Source organism: Apus apus, chromosome 11 (assembly GCF_020740795.1).
Source record: "Apus apus isolate bApuApu2 chromosome 11, bApuApu2.pri.cur, whole genome shotgun sequence".
Classification (NCBI taxonomy): Eukaryota; Metazoa; Chordata; class Aves; order Apodiformes; family Apodidae; genus Apus; species Apus apus.
The window spans coordinates 578335-596680 of NC_067292.1; the positions used below are offsets into that span (position 1 = coordinate 578335).

The following is an 18346-nucleotide window of genomic DNA, read 5'->3' on the forward strand; positions in this document are numbered from 1 at the left end:
AAGGAAGCGAATGGGAACAGTATGAAAAGGAATGGAGAGATGAGGGAGCTGAAGAGAGAAAGCAAGAGCAGGAAAAACAAAGTCACTGCTGGAGAACTGGTGCCGGGGCACGCCGGCAGCCTGGAGAGATTCCCAGCTTCGCGCTTGCCGTTCTGCACACCGATGTGGTGGACTTATTGCTCCAGGAGAGAAAAGTGACTCACGGTTTTGGTATCTGCTACGTAAGAGCTTTGGGGGGATTCCTTGGCTGGCTGACAGAAAGGGAAGAAAGCAGCAGCAGTGAGGTAAAACGCGATCCCTTCCTCCTGCCTTCCTGGGAATACGCGGCGCCCGGGCTGGCTGGAGCAGCTTGCTGCTTGCTTATGATATGCAAAAGGAGAATAATTAAAAGCGTCAGCATCACTTGCAAAGTGAGTAAACACAAAGCCTTTCAAAACATGCTCTTCAGCTAATGAGAAGCTGTAATTTCTTATACTTAAAGGCAAAAAAGACACTGATGAGGCTCAGTGGAGTGTGTGCATGCGCGCCGGCGAGTGTGTGCGTGTGTTTGTAGATATGAGAGAATCAGTTAATTGTTGATGATGTTTAGAAAAGGGATTATGAGAAAAGACACTGAAATGATGACAGGGAACATCTTGGACCAGAGCCAAAGAAATAAAATAATCAAGGACAATCAAGCCTGCAGCTCCAGAGGAAGCACTGACTGTTCTGCCGGGGACTTGGAAGGAATTTCCCCACGCTGCTGAGCTGCAGCTGGAATACGTGCTTGGCACCAGGAGGGAGAACTGCAAGGAGCAGTTTGCTTGGAGCATGAAACAACAGAAGAGAGAACTATGGAGCTGTGCTATAATTCAGAGGTTAAACAGCTTTGTCTGCTTATGTGTCAGATGAAGACTCGGGTTTGCCCACATATGACCTGCTCTCAGAAATGCAACTTCTGAACCCGGAATGCAGGCAGAAGCTGCCGATTCTCCAGGCGCCTCTCCAGAACTGCTGAGACGCTACGAAAACAAAGAAAAGGGAGCTCGGAGGAATTAAGTTGTCTTCTGGCTGCAGGACTTGATGGACCTGACCATGGGAACTGACTCTGGAATTGATTCCTTCCTCAGTTCTGGAAATTGGAACCTGCGTACTCGGGGTGGGGGATTGCAGCTCACTGCCTCCAAGCACACAGGAAAGGCGACAATCATCAGGAATACCAGGAGCAAGCTTTCTTTCCCACTGGGGCATCTGACTGCTGTCCTGAACAAATGGATTTTAATAAATGTTGGCTTTCTCTTGGGCTGAGGTTGGGTGGGGAGAGAGGATAGAGGGAAATTTAAACCATCTTGTGACTGTCATGTTGTAAGTGAGCTACAAAAATGCCACCTCTTTGTTTTGGATGTTAAACTCTGTCTTACTTCATTGTTGCTGAATTTTGGCACGTTACTCTCTGGGCTTCTCCAGCAGCAGAAACACATGGTCTATTAAAGTGGGAATCTTTGGGGACACGGAGGCAGAGGAACAAGCCAATCATACATGGCTTTTCCATATTTCATATTTTTCAGCACTCACAAAGCTTTTTGGATGGTATGTATGTGTGCATGGAACAGGGAGGGTGGGAGGGAGCGGGCTGGGCAGGAGGGAGCGAGCGCATGGCAGGAGCCGACTGGGTGCTGGGGTCCGTCTGCCAGGCAGACATCCCTTCCCCTTTCCCTTCCCCTTCCCCTTCCCGCACCAGGGCTCTGCCGAGCCTGCTCGGACCTGAGCAGAATGTTAAATGCAGGGGACTAGATTAGCATACTAACCAAGTCGTGTCAAGCCCAGCAATCAGCAAATGGCCATCTCCTTGCTACAGCCGCTGCGGCAGAGCCTGCCAGACACTCACCCGTGTCCTTTTGTCAGGTCGCCTCTTATGTTTGTGTTTAGCTTTTGTTTTCCAATCAGACCCTAGAAATTCATTAACAAGAATGAAAGGCAGAGATGCAAAACCCTATAATGAAAACAAATGCTCTATTTAAATGTTGCTGAAAGGAGGGGTCTCACAGTGCTGGGACCAGAAGAGAAGAGAAACCTGCCGCCTGTGAAACATCCAGACACACGCATGTCCTTCCCCGTGCCAAGGCTCCAAGGAGACAGTTGCTACAAAGCCAGTGGTTTGTGTAGGGATGTTGTAGTGTTGTCTTTACAGAACCTCAAAGAAAAGCCAGCAACCAGCCAAAAAGGAAGTCTTCATTGTTCCCGCTCTGGCCACTGTTCATATTGTAATCACTGCTACTGCTGCTAGACCGGCTTTGATTAGAAAAATGTTTCAGTGTCTATAAACATAAACTTTTAAGATTATTTAAGTTCATGCACATCATTCCTCCTGCTCTGAAGCAGCAGCTCTGGTCCTGGAGATGAGCAGCAAGGGTGGCCTCAGAAGGAGGGCAGGCTGGGGGTGCAGGTGACAGACTACAACCAGTCCTTAGGATTAATCTTCTAATTGTAAACATTGCAAATAGGGATAAAACGTTCTCGGCTTGCCAGGGATTCCTATCGAGCACTACTGGAACAGTTATGGTGTGGGACCAGAGAGCTTAGGAGCCACTGAAATAAAACCACACTTTCCTAGTAGCTTGTGAAAGCCCTGTGCCAGCTTAAAAAAAACTCCACAAGTATTCTGGGAAATCCCATGAGAACTGTCTATCATAAATGCAGTAAATCACCCAGGTGATAAGCTACACACACATTCCCGCTCTTTTTCCATATTGAAATAGAGGCAAGTTACTAAAAATATGTTATATTCTTATGCCAGAAGATCAAGACACGCTTAAAGTGAAGAACAAACGTGGAAAAACATTAGATAACATGAAGCATGTTTATCAGCAACTAAGGACGTTTCCTACCTGCTGAATGAACAGAACAAACTTTAGGCAGTACCTGCCAACCTCAGACACAAACACCGATTTCCCAGCCTTCTCCTTGCTGTCAGCAAACCTGGGATTCAGAGTACGTGCTCTACTACCTGCCTGCAAAACCAACCTGTCTCCAAAAGGAGAAAGCTGCAGTGCAAGTATTATTTGCCTCTGATATGGAAGCATCAATTTCTCTGCATGTAGCCATTATCACGGCAATAAACCACAAGCCAAACCAGCCCCCTCCATCCTACCGCCAGACAGAGGGACACTGGATGCCCTGGGACTCTCCGTGGGTGCCTCCACAAGTGCTTCACATGCTGCAGGGCTGGTGCCACAGCAGCAGCACAGAGGACTTAGTGCAGGCTGTGGGAGGAATTTCAGAGGGCTGATGCAGTGACCTGGAAAACAAAAATACTCCTCTGAAGCGTTCCTGCTGCCCAGGAATCTTTGAAGTCAGGCTGTGTTACTCCTTGTTTGTTCTAGTAGAAGGTGTTAAAAAGAAATCCCAGTGACATGAAAGGATGTGATTCACCAGCTTCAGAAAATGAGAGCTCTGGGTGTTATTAACAAATGCCCCTTGTACACTGAAATCCAGCACTGGTCCTACTCCCTCCACTTTCCTTGCACTAACTAAAGAGCAATTAGCCAATAAACAGGTAATTATCATAATACGCTATAATAAAATCTATGACAACTACAGCACCAGTATGAACCAATGGCATTTTCCTCATGACACTGGGTGAAATTAAAGCCTTCACTAGCAGTCAGAAGAAAGTTCCTTTTTACAAGGGACGGAAACAGATCCACATTCTACCAGCATTGCTTGGTCTTCACAGAACTAAAATTGTTCATTTGTCTTCCTGCCACTGGTTCAGGATTTGGGCCTCTTGAGGCAAGCAAGCCTCACAGTATCTCACCCTTTGGTGAAATAAAATTGCACCTGCTTGTACCAGCTATTAGTTTTTTAAAGTTCCAGTTCTGTTAAACAAAAGCCAGTTTTAAGATGTCCACTTAGAATTACTGTCTTCCTCTTCAGACTTTCCCCCTGCCAAACTTTAGTCTGTTCAATGCTCGTGTAGCTCCAAAATAACTCTTAGTAACAGAAGTTTGTACTATTGCCTTCTCCAGAAATACAGCACAGTTTTGCTCAAAACTCAACTCAGGAGGACAATGGAAGCTAAAAAAGGAAAGTTTTTAACAATTAAGAGAACACTATGACCCACTGGATACACTGAAAATGATATGTACCCTGGATTCTACCAACTATACATATTTGTTGTACAAATAAATATTATTATTATTATTGTACAAAATAATATTATGATTTCAGTAAAAACAAGCCACCTGCTTGCTCAGTGCTGTTTGTGTGTACCTATGTGCTACCAACTCAATAGGCCTCTGCCCTATTTCCCCTTTCCACGCAGCTTTTTCTACTCATGCCTCAGGGTTTGCTTTCCACCCTGTCTGCTTGTCTCCCCAAGCTAATTAAACCTGCTGTATAAATTAACTAAGATGCTCAAGCCAGCCCTCCCCACAGTTACCTGGTACATGCATTGGTGATCTTTGTTCTGTCTCCCCCATGTACCAGTTCTGGTTTAGTTTGGTTTCACTTTCTCCCAGTCCATCCCACGGCCAAGCTGCTGGCACTTGGAGGCCGGTGGAGCCCTCAGCATATTGCTCCTTCTTCTGCCACAGTAATTAATGAAACCAATAAACAAAGTGGTACCAATTGGGTTCCACTGGTAGGTGCTGGATGTTTTTAAACAATACTTACAATATACAATACCACAAAATCAGTCAAGACATAACAGCATGATAAAGGCACAATCAACCACACGTATTATCCCTACAAAATGTTTCAAAATTTCTCCATTTCAAACTCCTTTATTGTTCCACCTCTTTCACCTCTCTTACCTTCTGCCTGCTTTTCTGTTCTTTCCCCACGCTATCCATCTTTGCCTCTCATTCTCAGATCAAAGTCAAGCAGGCGGGATATCAGTGTTAGTATTCCTCACCGAAATCTTTGGATTCACTTTACAACAGTTAAAGAACATCATGCACTGCTCCTCCCTCCCCCAAGGACACCAAGACCTGAAGTTTCCTGATTAAATGGGAAAAGGTAGATGTGTTACACAGTACCGTCTGAGATATTAAGAGCACAAAGAGAATGAATGTCTTTGCCCATCACAGAATTTCCCAAGGTTTCCATTTAATTTCTAAGTCTGATGATTCTCAAGAAATTGAAGTGTGCACTTCGGTTGTAAACAAAATACTTCAGGTAAAAATGTACGAAGAACACAAGAGAGAAAGCTTCCTTAAAGGATAAAAAAACCCAACAAAAAGTAAATACAGGAAAAAATCAAACTCCAAGCTTACACTTCTCAGTTTTTAATCTAGATAGAGGCTACTGATGAGTATTTTTTGAAGCCTACCATTAATCTTTCTATTGCTATCGATATTACAGAAGGTTAGTTTGATATTATGGAGTCTCGGAGATATTATAAATGACTTTATAATCACTCAAGATATACAGATACAATAAAACTAGGTACTTCACAGTGACTCAGTGAATTCTAGTTACATAAAAATAATTCAGAACGAAATTACTACATTTGGACAACAGGTGCTTTTTCAGTGCCAAATCCAATGGCAGAGAGACTAGTAGGAAGAGAAGACGTTTTTTCTGCCAAGACATCATTTACCATACTTTTGGGAAATTGAATATCTAGGAATTGAAACAGACCATCCAAGTGTGATTTACTTCCAACAATTCAGATCCAAATGCAACAGGTCAGAGTCTTGTTATTTTCTCACCTTCCCTTACACCTGTTTGACTATGACAGAAATTTAAGAGACAGTTTTCCTGCTAAGATGATTAAGCCAAGGACACTAACCATTTGACCTGTTCTCTAGTGACAGAAACCAGCAATTAAGGCCAACATAAATAACTAAATAACAGTACCCTGATGGTCCCTCACCCAACCATATAGAACAATAACCTGACAAGTATCAGCTTGAAGACATCCAGAGAAAAAACACCCACAGCCAACATCACTGACCAACAAGTCAGGTGCTAAGAAATACTTCATCAATCTACAAAGAACCCAGAGAGCCACTAGAAGAAAAAGAAACATGCTGCGGCTCACCAGAATGGCAGAGGATGAATGGCACAAAGAACTCTGGAATATCTGCTTGAGAACAGCACTGTTGTGTTACATGTATTCACCTCTCTTTTAATCCAGGTTGTTTACATTAGACATCCCAAGAGGGTTATCAACACAAAAATCACTTCTTCAAGGCTTCAGAAAATGAGGTCATAGAAGACATTCCTACCTCAGTATGGAAATGTGAAGGTGGTGTAGCAAGATTCAGCCTCAACAACTGGAGTAGGCAAGGTGGTTCCTATTCACACTGGAAAAAGCTGATACAAACTCTCCAGATCAATACCTGCAAATGAAGAATACAAAGTATGTAAGGAATCCTGAAGAATTTGGAATAATACACCAAAAGAAACAGAAGTTGTTTAACAGCATGGAGTTATTACTATTATTCATCTGTATTCAGCTCCAACTATGTCACCATTCCCAACATTTCCACCTCTCCTGAGGCTGGAAGCTGCCCTGCAGCATCTTTATAGGACAGGTACCTCTTGTGTCCTACAAACCAGACAGCTGCACTTTCCTGAGCACTTTCCAGCTGCCTGGCTTCAGCTGGGGAAGACTGTATCAGCTATATTTGGGTAGCCTTGCCAATGGAAAAGCTACAAGTTCATCTGCACCATGGACTCCGAGTTGTTCCTCAGCAAAGATACAAGTTCCACAGCCTCATTTTTCTGCTTCAACCACTGCAGTTCAGCCCTGTTCTCACCCTGACTTAGGGAGCTTCAGCTTGAGAGTGAGCAACATGACACAAGGACAGGGCACGAACCTGTGTGAGAAACCACAGAGTGCTATGGCACGGATTCCAAGCTTGGTTTAAACACAAAGAGAAAAAGAAAGCTATTTGAAATAAAAAAGATACTTTCAGAAAAATGGAAATTGTTTCCAAACAATGAAAACACAAACAGACATAAATCCACCAAGCTAAATGCAAGTCATGACGAGGCAAAGCCAACAAGGGTCCTCAAGAACAATTGTTAGAGTTATGAGATCTCATAAAAGCTTTTCAAACACAAAAGCAGGAAGCCTGTCAGTCACCTAGCACTGCTGACAGATGATCAAGGCGTAAAGGGAGGAATTAGGAAAGACAAGGACTCAGCAGTAAAATTAAATTAATTCTTTGCACTGATGTTTACTATGGAGGTCAGGAAGGTTCATACACCAGAGCAACAAATCACCAGAGGCAGACAGTGCTCCCTTGAGAGTTTTAAAAGTGCCCAAATATGAAATTGCTGAACTTCCTTTCTTCCTTTGTATCAGAGGATTGGAAGGTGACAAATCTTTAAACTGCCTTTAGGAGTGATGGTGGGAATTTCAGACCAGAAAGTCACATTTCCAGAACAGGCAAAATGGCAGAAAACTGTCAGATCAACCTGATTGAGCAGACATGAGAACCACAGTGCCCTGGGGAGGAGTCACAAAGCTAAGAGTTCATACATATAGATCTGAGAGGTCTGACAGAGGAAACAGCCCTGCTAATACAGGAGATTTGGGCTGATACAGTGGAATCAGATTTTCTAAAAGCTCTTCTGGAACATCCTTCACTAAAGGTTCTTAAGAAAACTAAACTGTCATGGAGTAAGGAGGACTAATCTTCCTGCAAATTCCTGATAAAAAGATAGGGAAAGAAAGGTAGAAACACAATGTTAGCAAGGGAGGAGAGAAAAAAATCTTGCACTGCTTCAGCATACTCGTAAATAACCTGGGAAGGGGAGACAGTGAAGTGACGCACAGATAATGAAATTAACACATGGAGTTTTTTTGGAGAGCCAAGTTTAAAACTAACTGAGAAGAGTTCCTGAAAAACCTCATGGAGTTCAGTTCCTGGGCAATAAAATGCAACTGCACTTCTCTGGTTGAAGAGGATCCTGGTTTTAACCAGGAGAATGGGGAGCAAATTCCTCCCCCCCGGGAGTCATCCCCCTAATCTGATTGCAAAGGGGAGGAAGGCTCTTTCACCGTTCTGGGCTGGACCGGGCTGGGAAGGGGCTGCTCAGGTTGCTTCCCCTGGCCTTGGAGTGCACCTGGAAAGGGCATCGTGCTTGGGGTGGGATGGGCTCCTGGTCCTGTCACCTGCCCCAGCAGCAGGACCAGGGGGCTGAAGGGAGAAATGGCTCTGGACCCCACCACAAAAAATTCTCTTTCTCCGAAAAGGGCAGTTTGGTGGAAAGGAGCCTGTCCCTCCGTCTGGCCTCATCTGCTCCTCTCCCAGTGCTCAGGACTGTTACAAGGATCCCCTTGGCCTGGCTGTCATGGACAGGGAGCTTTTGCCTCAGCAGCTGCCTTGGCTTTGCAGCTGCTGAGCTCCTGTACAGCAAATAAAAAGCATCTGACAATGCCTGCCCTAAACTAACCTAGAGCCCTTCTCGCCAGCACCAGGCGGGCGGTGAGGAGCCGGGCGCAGGGGCGGCCGTTGCCCTGACGCCTGCCCGGCCGGGGCAGCAATGCGGGCAGCACCAGCCCCTCCAGCAGGGCCCGACTCGCTTTGTTCTGCTGCCTGCCCACACACTGAGGCTGCTTGTCTTCGTCTAAGCACAATTAGCACCGTGCTAAATTCCTTGTGCCCTGCGTTAATTCAGGAGGATGGGCATGTCAGACCCTGCCAAGAATTACAGCCGGCTGCTGCCGAGACGGGGCATGCCCACCCTTTCATTAAGCTTTCATTTCAGAAGAGAGGGCTGAGGACTCCGCTTTTTTGTCAGAAATGCCCATGGAGAAACTGGAGGGTGCAGAGGCTGCACAGTTTGGCCTAAAAGATGGGGAGGGGGTGTGGACATGTGTGAAAGTGCAACAAGGCAAGAGACTGGGGCCACGCTTCCTGGTCCTGACTTCCATGGCTAACTGACAAATTTGTAAGAATCTGCTATTCCCAAGATGCTGGAAATCCAGTGCTGCATCAGTGCTGCAAGGCTGGCACAGGGCTGCAGGCAGGAAGCTGGGAGCTCTTCCCCTCCCTCCCAAAACCACAAGCTATCCAAGTTCAGGGCATGGCAATGAACATGGCAGTCACCATCTCACCCCACTGTGACAGGCAGCAACTGACTGACACTGAAGGAAAGAGACACTGCTGGCACCTCAGGGAAAACAGCCACACAGCTCTGCAGCAGGACATCTCATTACTAAGAAATCTTGGGTTTTACCCCTTGGTGTGTGTAGCCAATGGGGCCTGGCCCAGGGAGCGGGCCGGGGCTGCTTTCAAATTCCAGAACCAGACATTTGGCCTGTAGTTGTTTCCCAATGACTGTATCTTTCCCATGCTATGGCTTTACATGGCTGGGTTTTGTACAATATTGAAAATCAATAAAAATGCATGAAAAGAACACATTATCCCACCTCCCCCTTAAAAGTTAAATGATCTTGTTAGGATTCTCACACTGCTATTTTAAACCAGTTATCCTGCATTCTCCTTCCCATGCTGTAGGACAGCTGGGGTCACCTGCACCAGCCCTGGGGTCTGGCTGAGGGAACCAGGCAGTGCTGCCAGAAGAGCCCATGTCCCAGCTCAGCAGAGCCCTTGGCTGCCTGCCCCAAGTCATTCCCTGAGCGAGCCCAAGGGGATGTCAGCTCTGTGACGTTGGACGCTTTGGCTTGCAAGGAGGAATGCAGACCAGGCAGGGAAAGGACTTTCCCCAAGTCACACAGGACATGCGTGGCAGGAGGAGCACCTGCTCCTTGCCAGGACAAGACATCTCACAGTGCTCTGATGTCCTTCCACACAGCCTGTCCCTACCTTGGAAAGTAAGTGCGCTCAGAATCTTACCAAGTGCCACCATCATCACTTCTTTTTCTGTTTCCTTGCTTATGCAACAAACCCAAATACATTAAAACAGAAAAAAAACCCCACAGCAACCTATTTACTCTCAACTCCAGATTAGGATTGGGATATAGATGCTACATGAGGTAATGAGCATGATGAGATGAGAACTGGGGAGCTACTTAAAGAGATTAAGGGATTCACTGGGGTGTAATTTGAAGGACCAATAGCCTCATGGTGGCCACTAACAGCTAAGGGAAAAGGAGCCAAATCTGCTGTGGCATTAAGCAGTGAAACCAGGCAGAGGTGAGAGTGTCCTGAGTATTCAACTGGACAAAAGGCAGAAACCTCAACTGACAGGTGACAGCCCCACACTGAGACCCAGGTCCCTCTGCCTCTGGCCTGGAGAGAGCTTCCCACAAATGACTGTTGCATCCCTGTGGATTTATAATGCTGCACACGTTGCCAAAGCCAGCCTGGTATAAACACACATGCATCTCCCAAAGTTAACATCATTTTGTCACATTGGCCTGATGATAGATCTGGCTCCAGTTTTGAATTCTTCAGGAATTAAAGCCTTACATAAACATATCATTTAACTTTATTACAGTATTATAATGACTTTTAAATAACTTCGCAATATGTTCTATAATCTTTTTTTAAAGTGCATGTTATTGTAGTGTCACAGTTTCATTCAGTCTCTAACAGTCCAGTCAAAGCAACAGATAGGAAGGCAAACACCACTGAGAAGGTACAGAGTGCTGAGTGGCCCCTTTCCCAAGTTTAGAACTTGCTTTTCCAAACTGCCAGCTGCTTTCTAGACAAGCCACACTAATTGTGGGACAATTTGTGTACTCTTAAACTAAAATATTTTTCATTTAAAGCAACACATAAATTATTTATTCATTTGTATTTCCATTTAAATAGTTGAAAAATGTCCAAATTAACTGTCTTGAAAATTGTTCCAGAATTTCCCCCTGGGATGTGACCTTGTGGCCAAGTTTGATCTCAAAACAAATTGAAAGAAGGGTTTATAACTAAAACATCCAATGGCTCTGAATGTGCTTTGCTCCAGAGAATCAACCTACTCTTCTGCTGACTCAGCTAAGGGTTTATTTGAGGCCTAAAGCTTGGCTTATAAACATGGGTTTTCCAGCAAGTTACCCAAATCTAGTGTTGACAACTCAGGATTTTGTTGGAGAGGTTTTGTCTCATGCTACTTGGTGGCTTCCTTAAAACACCTGCTTGTGGACTCACCCAATAACATAAGAAGCTCAGCCTTCAGTTTGGAAAAAAACATTGATAATGCCCACAGAGGTAGTGAAATGTGTCACATGTTAGAAACTAGAATTAGTTTTTATAATCTATACATAATTGTGTTGAAGCTGAGATTTGGGGACCTCAGCTCATGGCGACGGCAGCAGTAGTGACCTCACATGTACCCACAACCATTTCTGCACCCCGAGCCAGGGGGTGATGGCCCAGCCCAATCACAGAGCTCAGAAGCCAAACACCATTTGGTTACAGTTCCCAAGGTAAGCTCAGCACATGGAAACAGCTCCTCCTTCTTCCTTTGTCATATATCTGGTTCTACACATGTCCAGAAGATTAATTCATTACACTTCCCCTTGCAAGGAAAACTGCTGAGAGGGAAGGGAGGAAGCACAGAGACCGCTCGAAGACCCCAGCCAGCAGAACACTGTCAGGAGCCAGCAAGGACAGGGGTGTCCACACCAGCCTTCCCAACGTGCCCGCAGGACAGAGGGAGCTCCTGCACACACAACTGTGTTCCTTCAGGAAGAGCATGGAGAAAACAGGAATAAGAGAGAACCCTTAAGTGTACAGAAGAGGACAAATTCAGAAGACTTCAGCTTTCAAACCTTCACTGGAATAGACACACCACTGAAGAAGTAACTGAGAGATTTGTTTCATTTAATATTTAAAATTCAGTCTGCCTGGCTTCATCAACAGAGTAGGATGTACTTGGGCTTGAGGTGGCTAATACAGCAGCCAACTCAACACCTTACTTGTGAGCAACTGCTCTTTGAGTGGCTCTTGAAATCTGCATACTTCCAAGATGGGGAATATCTTGGGATTTTGACCCCACACCAGTCTGAACTCTAGAACAGGTTTGTGGCACCCTATGAAAAACCTCGCCTGTCCTTGCTGGACCCCTGAGCAGAGATGTCAGCCCCCCGTGCCCTGCCCATGGGTCTGGCTGTGCAGGCTCCTCATGGCCTCCCATGCCACACTGGTGTGGGTGGTGGGTTTGGCAAAGGCGGGGCAGTTGCTGCCCGGAGCTGCCCTGTCACTGCCCTGGAGCACACAAATCCCCTGGCACTGCACAGCACAACGGATCAGCAGATGTGTTGCTGAGACAGGGGTGAAATGGAGCTGCCATGCTGTGCACAGGGGAATTATTTCTTTCCTATGATTAGAAGAGTGTGTGATTCTTTAATAAAACCTTAGAGAAAACATCCCAAGTCCTTCCCCTCCCCAAATACTTTCATGTATACTTACATAAAACAAAACCAATTTACTAACAAATGCAAAAATATTAAAACATCTAAAAAGCACATGAAGCATTTCAGCTACCTGTAAATAAGTATCAGCTTTAAAATAGATAGAGAAATATATTTACTTCCAATCAAGAATACAGGAACCGATGGGTAATTTCTCTGGCACGGTCGGTTGGCAGGAGGAAACGCACAGAAGTACAGGGCAATCCCGCTGGACGGCACTTGGGGACAGCACTAGGAGACTATCAAAGCCTCTATTGCTAGGTGACCCTGCTCTGGTGGGGGGGTTGGACTAGATGATCTTTCGAGGTCCCTTCCAACCCCTATGATTCTATGATTCTATGATACTTCAGCTTCCTGTCACTGCCAGGTCTCTGGGTTAGAGCCCTCCACAAGCTGCAATCACTGTTTCAACCTCTGCTCGTGGCTTCGGGGCAGCATGGGTTCAAACACAGAAAACAGAAGATTTTGTCTGGGAGTGACTCAGAGGTGGGGCAGAAGGTGCGGGCAGAGGGGAGCAGCTCTGCCATGAAAAGACCAAAACTCCTCCCAGAGGAAGCTCACAGAACATGCACACCTTGGGAGGAGAATGCTTCACCCTCCCCTCTGCCTTCCTAGAGCAATGCTAAACTAACACTGCCTACCTGTCTGTTTCTACCTCCTTCCTTCTGAAGTAATGTATTGCTCTCATTTTAATATTCTCCAGTACTTGTGTTTTTTCCACCCATGACCGCAGCTCCCTGCACAGTCGCGTGGATGGGCTGACGGGCAGTGTCTGTCCGTCCATCACAGCAGCAGCAGCAGGGGTGTCGCGGCACAAAAGCAGGCACCGAGAGCCAAGATTATGTCCTCAGCATCTCACTGGCTCATGCAGGGTGTATATATCTTCTGTAAATAACCCTCAGTTTTCACGTGGATTATTTCGACTTTCTGATGAAACCACAGAAATGTCAATGCGGCGCCCGAGCGCCCAATCAGGCAACGGCTCCCTGACCCCTGCCCTCCTCCTCTCCAGCTCTGCTGCTATTATCTGCAAGGGGAAAAACCCTCCTTGTCTCTTGTTATACCTTTTTTTATGATCTAGGATTCTGTTAATAATGACTCCATGTTACATAAAACAGATACATTAATGTCACCAAGTCCCAAAAGTACTGAATCAAGCTGACTCCTTCAGAAAGGAAGAAAGTAACAGATATAAGCAAGGGAAAGCCTTAGTAAGAGTGCAGATCCAAAGGAGGGGAAGAGCTCCACCAGATTGCTTTCTCCTTCCTCTCTGAAAAGGGCTATCGAAAGAGCCATGGCTGGAGAAGACCAGAGTTGTGGCAGGATAGCAGCCAACACACCATCAAAGGGAGCAAACCAACCCTGTGGTTTGGGGTGGTGCTGCCAGGGCACACTCTGCCACTCACTCACACCAGCACCGCTCCCAGTCACTAATGGGAAAAGGAGATGGAGAGGCAGGGCAGCCCAGCAACCAGGCACTCACCTCACAACCCCCCAATAAAAGGGTTAGACCAACACCTTTGGAGAAGTAAGTTCCCTGGACTCTGAAGGAAAAAACAGCCAACCCTCTGGCCTATGCATATGGCTCAGAATATTTCAATTCCTCACAGCTGGAGCAGATTTCACTATTAAAAGCACCACCCAGTGACAGTTACTGCTAGACAAATATTAAAATAGAACATCTCTAATAAGAGGGATAGAGATATTTAGTGGCAAAACTATTAATACCTGAAAGCTTCAGAAAAGAAAACCCAGCATAGTCTGGCCAAGCCACATGTTGCAGAATGCAATGCAGAAGGGTGCTGTGATCAGACAGAAACATTGGCAATGCTCACAGACACACATCTGGGGGTCAAAGATCTGCAAATTATGTCCAGAAAACATGAAAATGGATTAATACATTTGTAAGTAGTCACAAGTAGTTTAACAAAAATGACACGAAAAGCTAAGCCCTATTTGCTGAATTTTGTCTAGCCGGGTGCTGGGGTTTTCTCCACCAGCTATAGACACTGAAGATATTTTGATTCCCACCTTCATGAACTTGGGAAAGGATCAAATCTGAAGGCCAAGATGAGGTGCATAAATAGATGCAGCATCTATGGAGATGAGAAGTTTCCATATACAACAGGCTCTACACATAGTGGGCAATCTGCTAACTGGGTAAAGCCAGAAAAACACAAACCATGAGCCTGCTGAGTAAGAGAGAGGGAAAAGGACAAAGCGTGAGATGACTCTTCAGGAAGCCTTCTTCAGCATCCATCAGTATACCAACTTTTACTGGTCTGTACTGTAACAGAAATTACCTCTCACAACAGACAAGAGCCTGTGGTGCAGCCCCGTACCAGTGCCCAAGTTTCATTTAGACTCATCTGTACTAACAAATCCAAATTCTACTCCCCTGACAAAGATTCTCCAGAGTATTAGACCTATTAAAATTTTTATTTTGCAATTACTTCAGCGTACTTTGCTCCTTTTCTTGGTTTTATGCTAAATTATATGGATGGAGGATCAAGCTTCACTTAAAAAACCCTATTTTTTCTGGGTTGTACCACTGTTAGAACAAATTTGTAATCATGTGATACAATCATCATAATTTTGATTGACAGGTTCATTTTAGACCAGCCAGTTGTTGTTAAATAGAGCAAAATCTGACTTAATCTACTAAATTCTATTTTAACATAAATAAAGTACATGACACATTAGCCATTTCTCTTAATTCACTAGTGTAAGATGCTCAGATAGTGATGAGGTTTGTGTTTACACACAACACCATAGTACAGCAGCTCCCACCAACTCCTTCCATTTCTTTGGGTGAAAACATTAACATCTTTGTGTCTCTTGTTTCTAATTCATGAAATGGACATACCAATTTTGATCTCAGAAGTGGTAGGAGGATTAATTTGTGAACAACCAAAAGTATAATGGAAGTGCTAGGTGCAATTATTTTAAGTGCTAAATATCTCATGATGATGGCAGATAGGAGTACGACAGCAATGAGACTGCAGTTCTGGGGTTTTTCATTACTGCATAGACAACGCTGGCCCTCAAAGCATGCCAGGCATTTTCCAGATCAGAAGAAAATGTGATCCCTACTCTGAGAGTGCCTAATCTAAAAAGTCAAAGATGAAAAGAGGGAAAGGAACTCAGGATACAAAGGAATCTATGTAGTGACAGGTCCCAGCTTGTTATTTTAATTAAAAATATGCTAAATCCTTCTTTTTGCCTCTTCCAGTCCTCTCATCCAGGCTCTAAGCTTCAATTCCAGTGTCTGCATAACCTTCCCTAATCATCCAGCGCTCCCTCCCCGCAAAGGAGCTCTTTGGAGCCAGGGCCAGTATGGGAACGCGGCACATGGCGCAGTGCCACAGTGCCCCAGAGACTGGAAATCCAACAGATCCAGCCCAAACACCTTTACAGCCATGTATGTCTTGCTGATAGGAACCCTTGAATTCAGAGGATTCCGGTGACTTCCAGGGGGTCAACAACACGGGATCCCCTCCAGCTGCGTATGTGTGCGTGGCTTGAGAAACGCACCTGCTGCACTGAGCACAGTGTCCTTTCTCAGAGGACCCTGGCACATCCTCAGATGGACCATCAAACATCTAAAAATGCTGCTTTATCAGTGATTAGAGATCAAGACAGCAGTACCATGCTACTTTACATTTTCCAAGAGTTTTACCAGGAGTTAGAGATCCCCCTGCCCCCTTCCTGATGCCTTCTAGTCCTTCCCTTTGTCTTGCCCCCAAGCCCAAAACAAACGTCTCCTGGTGCAGCTGGCTGTGCCCTGCTTCCTGCCTGCCCCCAGAGCCCAATGGATATTCCTTCAGATGTCTAACAAGCGCTGAACACAACCGAGGTTTAGAGAGAGACAGAAATCAATACGGCAGCTTCCACCAGTCACGCTGAGGGATTAGTCATCCCAAGGAAAAGCACAGACGGTTGAATAGGAGAATCATGACTCCGAATAACGCAAGAGGTTTATGAAGCTGGAAAGCAGCCTCTGGCCTCGATAACCTCCAGCTGGCCTGGAAGAAAACCAGGCAGCAGGAACATGCTCCTATGGCATCTGCTGCTCCTGCACCAGCGGGGGCTGGCACTGGTTCAGTGCATCCACTGTGGCCCACTGGGCAGGCACAGGCAGAGACCAGTGTGTCCCCACTGTCACACAGAGCACTGTGGGGCCAGTGGCCTCCTCCAGAGCTCTGCTGCAGCTGGGGGATGTGTTTCAGCCCTGGAGCCTGAAAGGGAGCAACCCCAACAGCAACAAATGCTGGGAAAGGCCAGTGGGCAAGATGCAAAGGCAAGGAGCTGCATCCTTCCACTGCCAGCTGGCCTTCTCACAGGCTGGAAGGAGAGGGAGAAGACATGGAAAACAGTTTGGCTTGTGCCATCACCAAAGGAGGCCCCACAAGTCTCTAATAATGAGAGATAACGGGATCCTGTGTCACTGCTAACAAGTACGTCTGTCTGAAGAAATCTGAATCCTCTTTGATCTGGGAATGCTCCAAGAAGCATCTGGTTTTGATGGGTAGAGGCAAGGTTAGGACAAGTACTCAAAGAGAAGCTCATTTTTAGCTTAGCTAACACCATCTAATTTTCTGTGGTTTTATGGGTTGCTCCCTAGTGTTCTCGCTTTTGTTTTGGTTGCTGTGTTAGAACTCCAAAAGCTGCAGACAGGAGTTTTTCTTTAAATTATCACAGATGAGAAAATAGGGACTACGGAGGAGAGGAAGTGGGGAAACAACGTTCAGAAAGCCTTCAAGGTTTAATGAGGCATCAGTATATTTGCATAGTTTGAGACCGGTCTTTAATGACCTCTGAAGTTTCCAATGTTTTTTAACTTTCCAGCCCAGCATAAGGTTTCTGGGCACAGCGAGTGGATAAATGCTCTCAAACTCACTCCTAGAGCCCACACAATCACACAGTCACAGTTTGCTTCACTGCCCAGAAGCATCATTGATTGTCCATGGGACTTGCAACTTAGTTCTGTGAAAGCAGATGAATTCTTTACAATCCAAATTTCACCCATGGTGAAAGAAAAGCAATGAGACAACAGGGATGCAGAAGAGCAGACAAAGTTCAAGTAATATGCAGAAAAATGCCTCAAGGTAATTTTCAGTCACAAGCCACTATAAAGGACTACTTCTTCTTATTTCTGATTTTTCTGAAGTGAATTAACCTGGGTGGGGGTGGGGAACAGGTGTCAATACTTCTTGATATAGCAGCTGAACAGTTACAGCACAATAGAAGATTAGTGAGATGCCATCTTATACATATCTTCCAGAAAATAATCCCCATGTATTACCTGAACACTTTTATTCTTTCATTTTCCTCCACTAGTTCTATTCATCTCTCCTGATGTCCAGCACCTAAAGCTTAAGATGATGTGGAACCACACACTGACGCTCACAGAACTTCCCCCTGCATTTCAGAATGCTCTCTGGCCCACTAGGTACTAACATTTATTTACCACAACTAAGTTTAAATCCACAACCTAGAACAGGTCTCTACCCTATTGTCCTGTCATGCAGGACCATCAGAGAATGAGCTCTGAACTTTGGCTCAAGGCTTCAGACTTGCTCCATTTTAGGAGAATCTACTAATTCTGAATGTGCTAAGCAATTATTTGCAGAAAAGGACCTAGCAGTAGACATGGTGAAGGCAGGTCAGGAACATGCCCTGTCTGTGACTGCAAAGGTGACCCTAGAACAAGGTGACTGCCTTGCATCGCACCAGATCTATACAGCCACAGACACCTGAATTTCTGTCTGCTAACCAGGAGGCTAATTCATAGAAACCTGCTCTTTTGCCCCCAAATCTGATGCAGAAGCTGTGCTCTCAGCCCACCCTCACCCTTCAGGCCTTTTGCTCTTGGGCTGGCTGGTGGGATGGCACAGTGGGACTGTGCCCTTCAACCTCGCTGCTGGCAAGCCCACTTGCCACCTGCCCCGGGGCTGCAAGTGGGATGGCCTCTCCATTCCCTGCCTTGGACACAGCCAGGTCAGGTTGTCTGCCTCAGCATGTCTCTGTGGG

General features: G+C 45.6%; 1 protein-coding gene across 2 annotated transcripts in view; it reads right to left on the reverse strand.

Annotated features, from left to right (window-relative positions):
- ZFHX3 (zinc finger homeobox 3) overlaps window positions 1-18346 on the reverse strand; it is a 523576-nt gene that overhangs the window by 219612 nt on the left and 285618 nt on the right. For both annotated transcript variants that reach the window (XM_051629816.1, XM_051629819.1), the window contains one exon: window positions 6213-6326. The gene's annotated coding sequence lies outside the window, so the exon portion shown is untranslated. The remainder of the gene's footprint in view (window positions 1-6212; window positions 6327-18346) is intronic.